Raw genomic sequence first — 19,630 nt, 5'->3', positions numbered from 1 at the left:
ATGGGGAAAAAATAAGAACCAAGACTCATCATGTACAGGCACAAGCACCCAATGATAAATGTAAACGAACCGTATACCTAGAATGTACCAATAAAAGAATTTAAGCAAAAAAAAAAAAAAAAAAGGTGTCCAGGTTAGAATCTCCCATTTGAGCAGCACTCACACAGGAAAGAATCCGCTTCTGTTGTCACTCTCAGCTCAGAGGGCGGGCAGTGGAGCAGGAGCCAGTCAGCGTTGAGGGGCGGGCTGTATGAACTGTCCAATCAGGTGGCGGGGAAGGCGGGTTCTGTTTCCTGGCGCCAAAGCCCGGATCCTGAGCACGGCGCTGAGAGCCGCCCAGCTGGCTAGGCCGTCCTGGTTTAGGATTTCTACTGGCTGCAGGCTGCGGGAAGCACCCGGGGAGACCCTCCAGCAGCAATGGTGAGGTTGTGCAACGGGTGCCCTGACTCGGGACAGGACGGGAAGGGGCGAGGCCTGGGCGGAAGCGGTGGGAACAGCAATGGCGCCGGCGCCTCCACGCTGCTGGGACCAGAGCTGCTCCTGGTCTCGGCGCCGTGGACACTCTGACCTCCCACCCTGCCTCAGGCAGGTCTACACTGTGTGCCCAGCACCGTCTCTCCACAGCCCACCCCCTGCCGGCCTGGAGTGCAGTGCGGGGACAGCCGCAGCTGCGTCTCCACCTGTGCGCAGAGAGTGGGAATTGTGGGGAGACCCTGCCTCCGGTGGGGAGTCAAGCTGGGGCACTGTGGTGTTCGGGATCCCTGGTCTCAGGCGTCCCTCCAGCTGACCTGGTGGACCTCAGTTTTATAAATGTCTGTGGTACAGGTTCTCAGCCACACCTTAGGTCCTCAGACCACGCTCCTTTGTGATGGCAATAAATTGCCAAAATTGCAATGTATGCCCACAGTGCCACACTCAGAATCAGTGAATATTAATGCCATGAGAATTAATAGAAAGGATCGCCAGGCGTGCAGGTGCACACCTGTAATCCCAGCACTCCAAAGGCAGAGGCAAGAAGTTCACTCTGAGTTGGAGTCCACTCTGGGCTACCAAAGACCAGCCTAAACTGCATAGTGAGACCCAGAGAACAACAACCTGACCCCCCCCCCCCGCCAAAAAAAAGCCCCAAAGGAAGGAGAAGGCTTAGTAAAATTTAGATAAATATATCTTATTTTACTACTAATTAGGTAACCTAATCAATTTTTTTTTTGTCTTTATGAGACAAAGTGCTTCTGCATATTTCAGGCTGGCCTTGAACTTAACTGTGTAGATCAAGTTTGCCTCCAATGTATCTATCCTCCTGACACTGCTTCCTGAATTTTGAATCTAGTGGTGTGTTTCAGTACCCTTGTCCCTAATTGTTTTTGATGTAAATGTGAAAATTAGGAAACTGTTTGACTTGCTTGGCTTAAAAATTAGATATCGTCCTCTAAGTATGCTAGAAAGGGATTTCTCTGGGGTACAGTAGATTTGAGATGTGGTTAATATTTTTATTGTAGAAATATTGAACTTAGGACTTTTTCTCTGGACTACGTTCTCCACCTTTTAATATTTTTAAAATTTTGAGAGCAGATCTCACTTTGTGGCCCAGGCTGCAGCAAACTTTTCATCCTGTTTTTTCAGCCTCCTGGAGTGCAGAGATGACAGGTATATGGCACCTTAATCACCATTATTATCTAGAATTACTGTGCTTGGTTAAAGGAACTTTAGTGAGGCATGGTGCTGCCCACCTTTCATCTCAGCTACTTGGGACACTGAGGCAGGATTATTGCAATAGCAAGTTCAGCCTGAACAATGGAGCAAGACCCAGATCAACATAAAGTAAAATCACTGGGGCTGTGTCTCCAATCCAAAGTAACTTGTGCAACACGTGCAAGGCCCTGAATTCAGTCCAGCACTGAAGCATAAAGGAAAAAGTGATAAGTACTCAGTGGGAAATTTACTTTTATTTTGAATTCTATGCTGTTTGCACTAGTGGTCTGTGCTATAATACTTGCTTGAGATGCTGGGGGGCAGCAGTGAGTCCCTGCTCTTTTAGCAGCAGGACCCCAAGTGAAAATGTCCAGTGATTTACAGTGTAGCACATTCAATAAATTATGTGATATTTAGTGATATTTATATTTATTTATTTTATTATGAAATAAGCAGTGTTACATACATTTCCTCTAATACAGGTCAATATAAGTGTGTTTATCAGTTTTAAGGAGGCAAGGCTTAAAAATGCTTGCTAAATTATGTATATTTGGTGCATTTCCCATACATTATATTTTGAACAGCCTGTGGGTTGATCAAGCTAGTTTCCTTTGGTTACTCAAGCAGAATGTGTAGACTTGTTCCTTCAACTCTTTGTACAGTGCTTCTTTGTAGAATATGAAACTTATCAGGCAGTATACTGTGTTTAGTGCTGTATTAATCAAGTTCTCTGCAGCAACTGAAATGGGATACAGTACAAGTAGTTTTTTGATTAAAAAAATAGCAGTGCTGTGGCTTTTGTTTTCTGGTTTTGGTTTGATTTGGTTGTTTATTGTTTTAGTATTATAGAGAGGTGCACCACACTGGTCATACTGTCTGACTTGTTTCAAGAGGACAATGGAATAGGTTAGAAATTGTCAGTGATCAGACACAGGGGTGAGCAGTTTGACCACAAGACACCAACCATTGACAATGCTGAAGAGAAAACACTTCCATTTCTACTTCTATTTTATGGTGATTATGGGAAAAATTCTTACTGCCTCAGTCTTGGAGAAAATATATGGCTTTCTACTCTACTATTTTCTGTTTTGACTACCTCTTTTCTTAATGGCCTGAACTCATGTTTGCCTAGAACTGTCACCTTCCAGACTTAATGGGACTCCTTCCAGACTTGGGCTCTTTTTCCTTTGCAGTGATTTTTATCACTAGGGAAAGAGATGACCATGGGCATATCTTCTGGGTTGCATATGGGGCTGGAGTCTGCAGTCCATGAAATTCCCCAGCATTTTGTGGAATTCCCCACACTCTGTGGACAACTCTATCATGTTGGGATCCTGGAGAAGCCCGTGGGAATGGCCTCTGCAGAAGGGCGCAGCTCAGATAAAGCAGAGCTTCAGTTTACTTACCTCCATAGTCTGGCCTCTACATCCCCGGTGTGTGTCATCATAGCATAGCAAGCTGTGGAGACCTTTGTGGGGTTTTGCTCCAGTAGAATCTTAAAGGAAGTGGGGGGAGGGGAGAAGAAGAGAAAAAGCACCTGGCATGGTGGCACATGCCTGTAATGCGACCACTCAAGAGGCTGAATCAAAAGGATTGCCACGAGTTTGAGGCCAGCCTGGGCTACTTAGTGAGACCTTGTCTTTAAAAAACAAACAAACAAGAAAGAAGAAGAGAAAAAGTGTTCAAGTACAGACTGAGATTTTTGTGTCACTGAGCTTGGATTTGTCATGCAGTTAAAGTTAGAAAAATGTCATCTTCTGGGGTCTTTTTGACCTAACAGGGGTGCCATATCATCCAGGAGCTTATGTGTCCACTGCTAGCTGCTAAGTGAGAGGTTTTCAGTCATTGGTAATTCCACACTTGAGAAAACATGTGTATGGAACATAACACCTCAGCTGCCTTTTCCACAATTGTGGGAAAGCAGACTTTTCAGGTTCTGTCAGTGATATAAATGCACTGGAAGCATTCTCTTTCTTGCTGCCCTGGAAACAGATTAGAGGAAATGCCACTGATGCTCAGGAGCATGCTGCACACTGTGCACTAGCAATTTAAAATCTAATATACACCATCTACACTACCACCACCAGGGGGCAATAATTTCTATTTGTCTTCCTGATAAACTCCAGATGTTTTCAAATTTGATTAATTTTACTGAGTTGAATTGATATTTACGTCCATTTTTCCATGTCTTCTATGTCTTCATTTTTCTACTTTGCTGTGTAAGCTCTTCTTTAATTTATTTGCTTGTATTATGCATGCATTTTGTGTTGAGATAATTTTTTAATGAGCGATTTTCTCTTCTAGTTATTTATCACTTGTAGAGAATGAAAATATTTTGTATAATTTTTGTATGTATTTTTTTTACTGGTACCAGGGACCGAACTCAGGACCTTGTGCTTGCCAGGCAGGTGTGGTGCCATGGAGCTAAATCCCCAGCCCCCTTGTATAATTTTTACTCTACAGGTTAATTTTGTCAAGGATATTCTTTGCTGAACAGAAATCCTGTTACTCTTTTTGTGTCTTTTTACAGTCACCTTAACATTTGTGCCTTTACAAATTTATATTGGGAGATTTTTCCACTCTTGCCAGATGAGAAAGTGATTTTCTTATACCTTCTTGCATGTGTTATAGTTTCTTTTTTTATATTTTTGCCTTATTTCTGACTGGAATAGAGTTTGGCCCACAAAATGTACAATTTACCACCATAAATGTGTGATGAATCACTTGTTCCTCTTGATTTATACTGCCAACCATATCAAGTCTCACTTTAGAATAAAGCAGAAGTACTTCTTTATATATCTTATAAATTTAGTGTGTCTAAATGTTATCTCCTATGTGGATGTAAATGATTGTAACTCTCCAATATGACCCAGAAAATGGAAAGGGAAACATCTCTTTACTTTTTGAGATTTAAAGAATAGAGTGCTATACTTTGTTTCTCCAAAGGGATTGTAGAAGATTTTTGTCACATTTATAGTTGCTTCAGTGGTATTATAAATATGCTTGTATCAGAATATAATTTGAAAATTTTAGCATATCATATCAGATCTCTCTGTACATTACTTTCTAAATGTTCAGATTATCTTTTCCGTTTCATTTTTCTTGGTTTTTTAAATCATGTTTCCATTTTTATTTGTTTCTAAATATTAAAAAGTCAAGATTCTTACACCAATTTCTTCAACTGAGACCATGCAAAGCAGTACACTGTGTACAACAATCAATTCTTCCATTTGGTTTTCCTGCTTCATAGAGTGATGTGACTGGCAGGAAACTGGATGCACTGTGCTTGGTTGGAAAATGCCATCTCTATAAAAACATACAGGGCCATTCGTACTTTGTCTACAAGTCAGTTCACAATAACTCCTTGTTTTCTGTTTGTATAGGAGGCACATGGACCTTAATTTTACTTCCTCATTTTATTCAGCTGCCCCACAAATAGGCCCAAAGGATCGTATCAACACAGTAAACTTTGGAGAGTTGAGATAGTAGATATTATTTATCTTTAGTGGGTTCAAATATTTAGGGCTGAAAATGTTAGCTTTTTCCCCGAGCTTCCCTAGGACTTTCTCTTCTAATTTTGCAAGACTGGGTTCCAGAAGAATCCCTCATGGAATTTAAATATTTAAAATACTGACATAGATTGAGACAAGTAGCAGAGTGGTCCATCTGTTAACTTCTTTTAAGTCTAACATTAGAAGTTTATGCAAAAATTGATAAAAGTCCAACCTTCTAATAAAATGTGTTTTTAAAAATATAATTTCTTCCCTACAATGTTCATGATTCATGTCATGAGTACATTTTTGCACTTTTGATTCTATTAATAGCAAATCATTTTTTAAACTTGTAGTATTGTCAAAAACCCATCCTTAAACAAGCCTAAACCAAAGACCATTTCTCTGTAGCTATTATGTATATACTGACCTTGATAAAAAAACAATTCTAGAGCTATTCCTTTATACTATATTTTCTGATTGGAAATCCCTTGGATTTGTTGTATTCATGTTTTAGTGATATTAATACTATGAGGAGTATAATATTGTTTAGTTGATCTCTGACAAGATAGGTCTTCTTGTCATTGTTCTAAGTTGTTACATCTTGTTAATTTCATTATCTGTGAATAATGATTTTGCCTCTTCCATTTCAATCCTTGTGGCACTTATTTCTCTTCCTTGCATTATAACATGACATGTGAATTTTGGTCTCCTGTGACAGAAGAATGGAGGTAATGAATATCCTTGACTCATTTCTTATCCTAAAATAAGTCATGAAGAATTTCTTCATTTAGAGTCCCATATGTTAGTTTTGGTATATCTGCTGAATCTAGTTGTTAATCCCTTTTAGCTTTTTATTAGAGACCTTTAATAAAGAATTAATAGAAGGTAAGATTTAGAAAACGTGTATGCTAAGATTCAAATAATCACATGAGGTTTTTTTTCTTGATTTGTATCTCTGATCCTGAACTATTCTAATCTTTGATAAAATATACAAGCATCACTTAGTTATAATATTGTTTCTGTGTGAGTGTGTCTGTGTGTATGTAGTACTTTGTATTGCACCTAGGGCATCACATATGTTAGGGACCCATGCTACCACTTAGCTTCCTGCCAAGATGAGAAGTTATTTTCTAACCACCCTTGTAATTTACTATTTAATGTTTTATCCTGGCTTTGAAAATCTGCATTCCTAGGTGTTATGCCCTTGTAAACATGCTGCTTGGTGTCAAGTAAAGATTACACTAACTTGATGAAATTTCTGCAGAGATTTCCTATGTATGTATTTATGTATGTATGTATTTATAGACAGGATCTCACTGGGTAGTCCAGGCTGGACTTGAACTCACTATGTAGCCCAGGCTGGCCTTGAACTTATGACAATACTCCAGTTTCTCAAGTGCTGGGATTATAGTTATGTACCACTGTTTCTGGCTCTCTTGCTCCTTTTTTAATTAGACATAGGAGACCTTGTCTAGTTGAGGCTACTACCTTTTTTTAGTATAATGGTTGGATCAGTATATATTTTACATACTTAACAAATATATTCATCATAGGGAATTGGTGTATATACATATGTTGATCTATATCTTAAAGTTTCATTGAAGCACCTGTAATCACACTGGGAGATGAATTTATGAAGGGAAATATTTTGTTTGCCACTGGAGTTGCTTCCCAACTTGTTGGATGCTCCACAGTTCCTCTTATTCACATACCATATTTGAAATTTTACATGTTGCTAAGAATTTATATCTATGTTCTAAAGTTCATTAATTGATACTTTAATTATACTTTTAATCTTAAAATATCCTCAATCAGCCAGGTGCAGAGGTATGCTTGTGTAATCCCAGCATTCCAGATTCTGATCAACAGGATCAAAATGGGTCACTGTCAGAAATTAAAATATCAGTGGTCTGTGCAAATATTTCTCATTTTCCTAGTGAGATTTGCTGTTACACTTGCTTTGTTGTTACTCCCTGTGTTGTTCATATTTTTCATATTATTGATTTCAGTTTTATTAATGGTTGTGTTTTTCTCATGAACTATTTTGTTAAACATATTTCTTAAAACTTCTGTATTTAACTGAGTGTTTTCTTATTTCAAGCTGGTAATATTTTTAAATTGTCACTTGATTCTAAATATTTTGAACTTCATTTTCTGACATATTTGAAACAAGATCATTGAAGAAGGAATTTTGCATCAAAGAAATACATGGTGAACTAAATGTAGTTCAGTTATAGAGCACATGCTTATGAACACTGAGGCCCTGGAGTTCCTTCCCCTACCCGTGAAATGAAAGCTAATGGGATTTGTAAACCTATTCACTCTCTACAACTTCTAATTTTTGTGTATTACTATCAAGACTGTATTTATATGTAGTAATGGAGGATGATTGCATATGTTCTGACAAAAGTTTTGTAAAACTTGCCTGTTGTTTGGAAACATTGTTTTTTTGTGTGATCTAAATACATCTAACACCTAGTGCATGAATATTATTAAGTGACTTAGAATGAATCATCTACACTTTGCATTTCTGAAGTTAGTTAAAATTTGGAACTACAATATCTACCTGTGTATTATCGATTTAACTATTTCTACTTTTATCTCAGTGAAGTTCTATTTACTACTTGAAATCCAGGGACATTTCACATGTTTTTATTTTATGCTGGTTGCCTAACAATACACAGTCCTGCTGAATTGCTCATTTTGACCTTGAAACTGTGATCCCCTTGCTTCATAATTCTAATATGCTGTGTTTCCATGTGTGTAGCACCATCCTTGCTGCATTCGTTTTTTAAAGTTTCATTTATTTATTTTTAGTTTTTTGAGACAGGGTCTCACTATGTAGTTCAGACTTCCCTTTAGCTCACAAAGGAATTTGAGGCAATGCACTTTAATTTCCCAAGTGCTGAGATTACAGGGATGCACAATGATGCCCAGCTCTCATTTTATAGAAAACATGAAATAAGATGTCTAGAGTGATAACCAGTATTACAAATGTGAAGCAATATATATTGGTACCTTGTTTTATGAACTTAATTTTTCAATTTTGGGAAAGATGGATGCATTTGTGTTTGTATGGGGAGGATGGCTGTGATAGCCAACCTGACTCCATTTGTGTAAAGTCAAGTGATTCCAGGTAGTTGCCTTCCCCTCCCCTCCTTGGGATCCCCTCAGTTAAGGTATATATGTTATCCTCATGACCTTTTAGTAGAGCATTCTGCAGCTGTGTTATCTGATAGATTCCTTTCTCCTTAAAATAGCCACTATATATGATGGCCACCTTCTTCCTATAATGCCCCATTTCCTGCCACAAGCTCCCCTTCTTCCCACAATCTGCTGCATTCCTGCCTAAAACCCAACCCTGAGATAGCTTCCTTCCCACCCAAACTGGTTTTCTTCTTCCCATGATGCAATATTTCCCGCCTAAACCCAGCCCTCAAAATGGCTTGTCCCACCAAAAGGCAGCCTTCTTCCCAACATGCCCCTCTTCCCACCAAAAGAGTAACCTGATACTCGCTCCCTTCCTGGCAACTAGTGATGTCACAAATTCCTCCAATCCCTTGGTGACATGCCTTGTAGACCCTCCAATCCCTTACTGTCATACCTCCCAATCCCCACTGAACCTCTATAAAGGTGCCCAAGTCCCTGCCATGCTGCTGCACTCTTTGTTCAGAGGCAGCCTGGCAGATTGTCCCTTCTCCTTAATAAAGGCTTTTTGTAGTACTTGTCTGGTCTTGGTTTTCGGCTCTTTTACCTAACATATCTGGTGCTGAAACCTGTGAGGTAGGCAGTCGATCAAGTGATGATCTCCCAAGGGTCGGGGTCGATTGGCCTTTTGGCCATCTCCTCTGGACCACATCTGCTGAGCAGGACCTTCTTGGGGCTCTCTGCCTTTGCCATTGCTGATGTCATACATCCACACTGGTCACTGATCCCTTGGTGAGTAGGTGGCTCAGCCTCCCTCTCTCGGGTCCTCTGTCTGTCTGTTTCTCTCTAAGAAATTCTAGCGCTAGGTCAGAGACCCCTCAGCCACTGGCCCAGGACTGCATCCCTGGGGGATGCCCCATTGGCCTGGCTCCTCTTGCTCTCCCTCTGGAGACTCCAGAGATTGTCAAAGGGAATGAAGATGGTCCTCCCTTTTGCCCTTCTCAGGGGGCTGCCTCCTTCTCACCCACCCTAACATGGGAGCCCAACAATCCAAATCCCCCCGTCAGCACCTCTTAGCTTCCTTCTGGCACAACTCCAGCCCCTTGGATTGTTGGGACCAGACTTCAAATCAAAACGACTCATTTTCTATCATAATCAGATCTGGCCACAATACAAATTGGACAGTGGGTCTCAATGGCCCAGAAATGGTACTTTTGATTTTAATATGCTGTGTGACTTACACAATTTCTGTCAACGCAGTGGCAGATGGTTAGAAATCCCCTACATACAAGCCTTCTACCTATGCACTTGCCCCTCTCTCTGTCAAACCTGTTCACCCTTTCAGATACTTCTAGGCCAAATCCCACTGTCCACCCATCCCGATCTCGACTCCGACACGTTTGATCCCACTGATCACTCTCCTTTAACCCTTCCTCCTCCCTACAATCCAGCATCATCATCCTCTGCCCCTTTTAGTAATTTTTCATGCTCTGCTTCCCCTTCATGTCCACCCCCCCCCCACCCGGCACCCACCTTCACTCCCACATTCCCCAGCCCACATCCATTCTCAGTACCCTACCCTTCCAACATCGACCCTGGCTACACAGATGCCTCTCCTTGAGGTTGCTGGGACTGAGGGCATTGTTAGAGTACATGTCCCCTTCTCTTTCTCTGATCTTTCTCAGATTGAAAAACACTTAGGATCTTCTCTGATCTCAATGTCTAATATAAAAGAATTCTGCTACCTTACTCAGTCCTGTGATATGACCTGAGGAGATATCTACATGATTCTCTCCACCACTCTTTCTCCAGAGGAGTGTCAGAGGGTCTGGAGGGCAGCCTAGGCGGCAGGAGATGATTTCCATGCCATAGACCCGACTAAGCTAGTAGGCACGCAGGCAGTACCGGACACCCAATCTAATTGAACTTACCAGGACAATGGCCCAGGCAGGGAATTTTGAGATTATGTGATTGTCTCATGGAAGGCTTAAAGAGGATTTCCCAAAAGACAGTCAGTTTTGACAAGATCAGAGAGATAACTCAGGGACCCCAAGAAAATCCAGTGCAGTTTCTTTCCCGATTGGCTGATGCTCTTCAGAAGTATACCAAGATTGATCCTACATCTCAGGTGGGCACGATTGTTATTAACACTCATTTAATTTCACAGTCTGCCCCCAACATTAGAAGAAAACTTAAAAAGGTTGAGGGCCCCCAGGCCATGCAAACTGAACTCCTCAATGTTGCCTTTAAGGTGTTCAGTATCTGTGAGGAACAGGTAAAAAACCAGAAAATGGCCAATTACCAGATGCTGGCAGCAGCCCTACAGGGCAAACCGCCATCCTACAAGAGAAAATTCACCCGTGAAGGGCCCCCTGGGGCTTGCTTTAAATGTGATCAAACTGGGCACTGGGCCAAAGACTGCCGCAATCCCAAACCTCTGGCTGGCCCCTGTCCTGACTGCAGACAGGCCACTGGAGGGTTGACTGTCCCCTTTGCAGAAAAGGTAAGAGGCCGTTCCCTCCTCAAACCCAGGCAGCAGGTACAGAGACATCCCTGTCAGAGCTCATCGGGCTGGCGATGGAGGATTGACGGTGCCCAGGGTCACCCGCAGCCCCCTCGGCCATCACTTCCAGTGAGCCCAAGGTAACTGTCAGCATCTCAGGTAAGCCTATTTCGTTTTTGCTTGACACGGGCTACATACTCGGCCTTACCACAGTACTCAGGCCCTACTCGTCCTTCCACAGTAACCATCTTGAGGGTTCAAGGGATGCCTTCAAACCCACTAATCACCCCACCCCTAGCCTTTTGCCTGTTAGGCAGCACATTCTCACAGTTTTTAAATTATCCCTAGCTGTCCCACCCCCATCCCGGGCAGGGATATCCTTTCCAAATTTAGGGCCTCCCTCATTCTCTGTCCCACAAATTTAAACCCCACCAACATTCTTACTGCTCCAGGCTGCCCCCTTGACAGATCTATCCTCCAGCTCTTCTGATATATCCTCTTCTATATATGTCAATCCCTCGGTATGGGATTCCTCTACCCCTTCCATTGCCAGTCACCACTCTCCTAATCTCCTGGAAAGATGCCACACCCCCAACATCCCACAGTATCCCATAGCTCTAAAACATCTACGAGGGCTCAAACCCCTTGTCACAGACCTCCTAAACAAGGTGCTCCTATGGCCCACCCATTCCCCATACAATACTTCCATTTTGCCAGTCTTAAACCTCAACAGCTCCTACCCATTGGTCCAAGACCTGAGGGCCATCAGTGCTGCTGTTCTCCCCATACACCCTGTAGTTTTTAACTCCTACACTCTCTTGTCCCACATTCCATCTTCCTCTCATTCACTGTCCTGGACCTTAAGGATGCCTTCTTTACAATTCCCTTACACCCAACATCTTGAGACCTTTTTGCCTTTACCTGGACAGACCCTGATTCTGATCATTCCCAACAACTCACCTGGACAGTCCTCCCACAGTGGTTTTGGAACAGCCCACATATTTTTGGACAGCCCTCCACTGCTGACCTTTTTATGTTAGATCTTTTGCCCTCTAAACTGCTCCAATATGTTGACAACTTACTCCTATGCAGTCCCTCCCTTGACTTCTCCCAACAACACACAGCCTCACTCCTCAACTTCTTGTGCCAACAAGGGTACCGAGTCTGAGAAACCAAGGCCCAACTCTGCCAATCCACAGTCCACAATACCTTGGGGTGAAGATCTCATACCAGCAGTGAGAACACATTAGACCACAAACAGCTCACTTGAGACCTCCCGGTTCCTTCCTCCAAAGCCGAGATTCTGTCTTTGCTGGGACTTGTGGGCTTTCTTTGCTTGTGGTTAGCCAATTTCAGTCTACTTGCTAAACCCCTGTATGAGGGCACTCTCCCACTCCTGCACAGTGGCAGTTGAAGATCTGCTTCCTTCCCTTCCCAGTGTCTCCTCAGAGGCCATCCCAAATCCAGAGTTCACGTGATTTATTGATTGCAGCTCAATTCCCATCCATGTGCCTGGCCAGAAGGGGGCAGAATATTCCATAGTTTCCCTTACACAGACAATTGAGGCCAACACACTCCCATACAATACTACCTCCCAATAGGCAGAATTGATTGCCCTCACCCGAGCTCTTACCTTGGCCCACAACAAGCGATGCATTTATACTGATTCCAAATATGCATACCACATCCTACCCTCTCATGATTCTACATGGAAAGAAAGAAGCTTTATGACCACAAAGGGAATCCCCATTGTCAATGGGTGTCTGATACATGCCCTTCTCCAAGCAGCCACCCTCCCAACACAAGTGGGGATCATTCACTATAAGGGACATCAGTCTTCTCCTGTAGCTCAGGGAAACAATAGGGCTGATCAAACTGCCGGTGAAACGGTACAGAACCTCACTCCCCCAAACCAAATGCTAATTATTCCACCTCTCAAACATAGCTACACCCCTCAGGAAAAGGCCAATTACATAGAAAGAGGCTCTACACTGAGGGATGATTGGCTCCTCTATCAGAGATGCCACGTTGTACCCAATGACCAAGTAATACCTCTTCTCACTGACCTACGTAACTCACTCCACATGGGGACTCAACACCTCCCATACCTCAGGCCATTTTTATACTACTCATCCCTGACAACACACACATAGGCAATAACAGGCTTGCTCCATCTGCTCTACTACCAACCCCCAAGGTGGTCTTCAGACATGTGTTGAGACTCACCAGTCCTGGGGACAGTTGCTGGGGGAAGACTAGCAAATTGACTACCCACATGCCACCCACCAAAAGAGCTAAATATGGGGCTGGGGATTTAGCTCAGTGGTTTTGGCGCCTGCCTCGCAAGTGCAAGGTCCTGAGTTTGATTCCTGGTACCAAAAAAAAAAAAAAGTTAAATATGTCTTAACCTTGTTAGACACATTCACAGGGAGGATAGAAGCATTTCCATGTACATTGGAGGGAGCGGCTGCAGTAGTCCATATACATCTGACAGAAATTGTTCCTCAGTTTGGCCTTCCACACTCCGTCCAATCTGACAGTGGACCTGCCTTTGTCTCTCAGATCACTCAGCAGGTAGAAACACTCAGCATACAATGGAAGCTCCATATCCCCTACAGACCCCAGTCATCTGGCAAGGTAGAATGAGCTAATGGACTCATAAAGGCTCAGTTGACCAAGCTTTCCCTAGAATTAAAACAAAACTGGATCACCTTCCTTCCCTTGGCTCTCATGTGGCTCTGTTCCATGCCTCGAAAACCTTTAAATTTAACTCCCTTTCAACTGATGTATGGGGGGCCTCGCCTATTCTCTAACTTGCCTGATCTTTCTCCACCACTTGCTGACTATATTCCAATGCTCAGCTATGCTCATCATCTCCAATCTCTCGCAGATCAGACCCTTCCTCCAAATTCTCCAGACAAGCTATACTCTCCTCTCTCCCTGGGCAACTAGGTATATCTTAAAACTTTCCCCTAAACCCCTTCAGCTGAGTTCGGAGGGACCCTTTACCATCTCCTTGTCTACCCCTATGGTGGTAAAGCTCCACGAGAAGGTCCCCTAGTTTCACCTTTTGAGGATAAAGAGGGTCCCTCTGGCTCTCCAGAGAGATCAGTCTTAACAACAAAAACCCAAAACTCCCAGCTATTCATCTCTTTTAACAGGCCCTCTAAGACTCAAACTTTCTTGGATCCCTGAGGAACCACCCCCAGACTGATGTCTCTCGATGATCTGACTTTGCGGTTTACGGCCTTTCTTCAAGCACTTCGGGACGACCTTGTGTACCTCTTCCTTGAGGATAACGAGGAGCCGAGAGAAGTTTGGGTTGAGACCCTCACCGAGTGGATCACTGATTGCTATTTTCAGGGAACCCTGACTGATTTCCGCTATGAAGAGGTTTCTTTATACTTCTTTCTCTTACTCTGCTGGTTCTCTTTACCCACATCAGCTCCCTTCCCTCTAGATCTTGCCCTAGATTAGACTCAGCCCACTGATATCCTCTCTCTCCTCCTATGTTGGTTAACGCTACCCTCACCCCACTTTCGTGACATATCCCTGTGTTAACCTGCCATCCAGCCTCTTTGGCTTTTTGTATAACCCTGTCCCTCTTTTGGACATTTGGACTTGTTTCTGTCTCATCCTGCAATTGATTGGTCTCATACACAAAAATGTCTCTTTTCTCTTCTCTTCTTTCTCTTGGCAGGACTTACCGCTATCCTGTCATGTGCTATGGGATCCACACCATAATCCTCTCCAATGTCCCCACTCTCATCTTCTTCCTCCTCCTATATTCTGTTTCCATGACCCCACTCCTACCTATTGACCCCAACCATACACACAACACCCTCCAATTAACTCACTCCCTGCTTCCAAACTATCTATATAACACGCTACAGTTAACCCACTCCCTACTAAATCAATCCAACCCACCACTAGCCAGTGACTGTTGGCTCTGTATATCCCTATCCACTTCTTCTTACACGGCCATCCCGGTACCTTCAAAAGTCTGGGCTACAACCGATCTCACTTACCATCCTCAGTATAAGGTGGGACGCCCATTACAGTTACTTAATAAACAGTCCCTCACCAACTTTCACATCACTGACATGACAAGAAGAACACAAACAGGCCGTGCAGCCCGACTCCTTCAATCTTACATGGCTAACCTTTCTCTATATGAGAGTAAGGAAAAACCTATACTTGGACCTATAGCTGATGACATCATCTTGAGCGTTCCAGCCCCACTTTGCCTTCAGCGTAACTTGTCCATGGGCTCCATGTTGGGACATCTCCCCTCTCAAAAGTGCAATTACACATTACAATTACAGGCCTCATCAGGTCATGCTAACTACATGGTCACCCAAGATGCTCCCTTTACTCAGCTTGTCCGGTTCACTGCTGCTCCAAAACTTATAACACAGGATCTTCTCAATAAAAATTCAGAGTTTTGCAGTGGTCGCCATACACCTTGCATGACTATACACCCCTGGACCCATTGCAACACAGCCCCCTCAGTATCAGAATGCCTTCTTATTCCAACATTTAACCATTCTCCAGAATGGCTTCTGGTTGATACCAAGAGATTCTTCCTCCTATGGGAAAATAAGACCAGCAATGCCCAACAAATCTCACACCAAAGACCTTTTCAACCCTTAACAGGTGCTGCATTGGCAGGAACACTAGGAATATGGGAAAATGAAAATAGCAAACTCACACATCTTTTTGACATACACAACCAATTCTGTTTACCTAGTCAAGGTGTGTTCTTCCTTTGTGGAACTTCGGCCTACCTGTGCCTACCGGCTAACTGGACTGGAACCTGCACACTAGTTTATCTCAGCCCTAACATTGATATAGCCCCAAACAATCAAACTTTATCAGTTCCAACAAAAACACAGGTCAGACATAGACGAGATGTCCAGTTAATACCCTTGCTCACAGGACTAGGCATCACTACCACTGTGGGCACAGGAGTGGGGGCCCTAGCTACCTCACTAACTTATTTTCAAACTCTTTCCAAAGACTTGAGTGATAGCTTAAATGATGTAGCTCAATCAATCATAGTTTTACAAAGCCAAATGGATTCCTTAGCGGCTGTCACTCTCCAAAATAGAAGGAGGTTAGATCTCCTCACAACAGAGAAGGGTGGTATATGTCTTTTCCTAGCTGAAAAATGCTGTTTTTATACAAATCAATCAGGTATAGTATGAGATGCAGCAAAGAGACTCACTAAAAGGGCCTTAAACATTGATCAACGCATGTCCAATTGGGCAAATGGAAACTTCTTTTCTGTAAATAATTGGCTGCCCTGGCTTCTTCCTCTAATGGGACCACTAGTCACCATCTGCCTTATCCTGCTTCTCGGACCCTGTCTGTTTTGCTGTTTCCAAAACTTTTTACAGGACCGTATGCATGCCTTCACCAACCAGACAGTCACTGAGCTCATTATGGCAGGATACCAACCACTGTGAAAATGAGACAACACTTCCACCTGCCATCAGATCCAAGTCTAGCCCCAACCTCCGCCCTGATGTCAGCTTGAAGCAGCTCCAGAAGAAGAGACCTTCGCCCAGCAACCATAAAACAAAAGCCTGGAATGATAGATTTCTTTCTCCTTAAAATAGCGACTACATGTAATGGCCACCTTCTTCCCATAATGCCCCATTTCCCTCCACAAGCTCCCCTTCCCACAATCCACTGTGTTCCCACCTAAAACCCAACCCCAAGATAGCTTCCTTCTCACCCAAACTGGTTTTCCTCCCATGATGCAGTGTGCCCTGCCTAAACCCAGCCCTCAAAATGGCTTCTCCCACCAAAAGACAACCTTCCCAACATGCCCCTCTTCCTGCCAAAAGAGTGACCTGATACTCGCTCCCTTCCTGGCAACTAGTGATTTCACAAGTTCCTCCAATCCCTTGGCGACATGTCCTGTAGACCCTCCAATCCCTCTGTCATACCTCCCAATCCCCCCCCAACCTCTATAAATGTGCTCTAGCCCCTGTACTCTTTGTTCAGAGGCAGCCTGGCAGATTGTCCCTTCTCCTTAATAAAGGCTTTTTTGTAGTACTGGTCTGGTCTTGGTTTTCAGCTCTTTTACCTGACACTATTGTTACTACCTTAACAAGACTCCCTCACCTGTGTGATAGTTTGTTTTAATTAAACTGTGAAACCACCCCTGACACCTAATGACTTTGCAAAGTTTTGGTCCTGTGAAATTCTGCTTGTGTTCCCCCTCTCAGCCCTCCCCAAATAGAAGAGCCCTTAAAAGGACCCTACAAACTGCTTTTCCTTTGTTGAGAACTTTTCTGGTGTGAGCCATTCTTGATCACCTGACTTATAATAAAGTACTCCATTCAATCCAGAGTGTGGCACATCTGTATAGTTTTAGCTCACCTGGCCCTGCAACAAGGAACGGTCATTGGTCACCGGATGTGCAGTTTGCTAATGGAATCAATTTTTTGTCTTATGCTTTTGTGTATGTGAAAGGGGAATTTTGCCTCCATGGTTCAAGCTGGACTTACTATGGGGAAATTCCCTACTTGAAATTTTTCTTTGTTTAACATGTCTGAGCCAACTTCCGCATCTCAGGAATGTCAATGTCCCTGAAGTAGTTTTGTCATTTTGCTGGAATGAAATATTAACCTCATGTTTGAATTGCCCAATAAGCTTGACGCTAATATTATGTATGGGCCAATACCACAGTTCAGCCTACCTGCTAATGCATATTTGAACTCTGTAACCAATGAATATTACATGTGCCTTGCTTGTAACTCCACCTGTCCCAGAGAGTATATCCTCCTTGGCTGAGTGCTGGACAGGGCCAGTCTTCCGTGTGCAAATCCAGAATGGTCTGGCAGTGTTAAAGCTTTACTTTTGCTTTGTCTTCGTGGCTCCTGGTGTGTTTTTCATCCTTCCAGACTAGCGGCAACAAGCTGTATCAATTGAAGGGAAATTTGTCATTTCATATGAAACAAATTGTTTCCAAAGGGAAGCATTTGTGACAAAGTATTACTGTATTTTGAAATAATTGAGAAATACTATCAAAACCTGTTTTATATAACAACCCAATTCAAATATTTCCTGGAACATGCACACTATGAGAAGCTTTATCATATGTGCCTTACTGTAACTGCACCAAATGCACTCACTTTCCTGTAGTCAGTGCTAAACAAACAACTATTAGTGACTAAATTCTGACTTAAGGACTCAATACATTGGTCTCATTTTACTCTATCACCATAGTGAATGCCGAGACAATTCCTAAATAGGTGAGGAAAGTCAGTAATGCACCAAAAGTTTTTTATTAACATAGAATTATTAAGAAACAGTTACTAACCTCTTAAGTTCATATGCTCACCTGTTGGCCAATTAACAAATCAAAGGAATCTGTATTTGGTTAAAAATGAAAAAGAAGGGCCAGGGATTTAGCTCAGTGGTTCTACTGCCTGTCTCACAAGCACAAGGTCCCAAGTTCAATCCCTGGTACAAAAAAAAAAAAAGGGGGGGGGTTGCTGAAAGCTAGCAGTGAGAAAATGGAGTGGCCTCTCGGTCAAATCACCATCTCCATTTAAGTGTGGGCAAAGGTAGTTTAGCTTAAGGAACAGTGTGCAGGGAGCATGGAGAGGTAATGCAAATCTGCACACTGGCTTCATCCTTCCAGCCATCTTTAGCTCATCATCCTCTTGTGGAAAGAAAACCAGGCCCCAGGCTTCCTGGTGTCATCTGCATATTTTGTTTCTCATCTGGGCTGAGGAGAGCTGGGAAACTATGTCCTAGTTCTCAGAAAATCACTTGTCTCTAAGGGGGGAATTTTTTTTTTCTTTTTTTGGTACTGGGGATCAAACTCAAGTCCTTGCACTTGCACAGCAGGCGGCAAAACCACTGAGCTAAATCCCCAGCCCTAAAAAAAACCTTTTAATGACCTATTTTAGGCTGGACATGGTGGTGCACATCTGCAATCCTAGGAGTATGGAGACTGAGGCAGGAGGAACATTTGGAGTTGGAGGCCACCGTAGGCTAAATAAGAAGACCTTGTCTCAAAAAACCCCAAAGGAAATAATACAGTTCTATTTTCAGTGCTTGTTACAATACTATTCTGTGTACAGTCTAAAATTTCACCATTGTATCTTTTCCTTTTTAGTATGTCTTTGCAATTCATGTAGTTTACAATATTATGGGGAGTGATTGTGTACCACAGCATATTTCTTTTTTTTAAAATTTCTTCCCCCTTTTCTTCCAATTCCACTATGCCAGATTTTGTTCTTACTATATTATTACTTTTAGCTCATGTAATGCCATATTACCTTTACATTAATTGACGTTGTTAGATTCTTGTACATGGAACATCTTTATTCTACTTCCCCTTTCCCTGTTCTTCACCCCTCAAACTTTTTCCCTTGGACTACTTCCCTCTTGCAAGAGAGCTATCATCTAATACCCCTCTATCTCTCATTATTATTCTCATTGTACTTTGCCTCACTCAACTGAGAGATACCATGTAGTATTTAAGCTTCTGGGTCTGGTTTATTTCACTCAATAGTATATTTTCTATGTGCATCTATTTTCCCAAATCCTTTTGCTTTCCTGGGTCACTTCTGGTTCCATATGAATCTTAGGGTTGTTTTCTCAAGATCTGTAAAGTATGTTGGTATTGTGCCATAGACTGCATTGAATCGGTATAAGAGTTTTGGGAGTATGTCCATTTTGACCATGTTGATTCTGCCTATTAAGGCACAGTAAACGTCTTTCCATTTTCTGATGTCCTCAATCTCCTTCCTGAGAGCACTGTAGTTTTCTA

The 19,630-nt window shown here is 42.7% G+C and overlaps 1 long non-coding RNA gene across 1 annotated transcript; it reads left to right on the top strand.

Annotated features, from left to right (window-relative positions):
* The first annotated feature begins 254 nt into the window (after positions 1–254).
* Positions 255–16,899, top strand: LOC147821620 (uncharacterized). The gene is made up of 3 exons (XR_015446759.1): positions 255–420; positions 10,866–10,995; positions 13,998–16,899. It is a non-coding gene; the product is annotated as an uncharacterized LOC147821620 (long non-coding RNA).
* Positions 16,900–19,630: the final 2,731 nt, after the last annotated feature.

The sequence above is a fragment of the Heterocephalus glaber genome, unplaced genomic scaffold, assembly GCF_053883595.1.
Source record: "Heterocephalus glaber isolate CG9 unplaced genomic scaffold, H.glaber_assembly_v1.0 deba00001724, whole genome shotgun sequence".
In the NCBI taxonomy this organism is placed as follows: domain Eukaryota; kingdom Metazoa; phylum Chordata; class Mammalia; order Rodentia; family Bathyergidae; genus Heterocephalus; species Heterocephalus glaber.
This window is presented reverse-complemented; position numbering and strand designations above follow the sequence as displayed.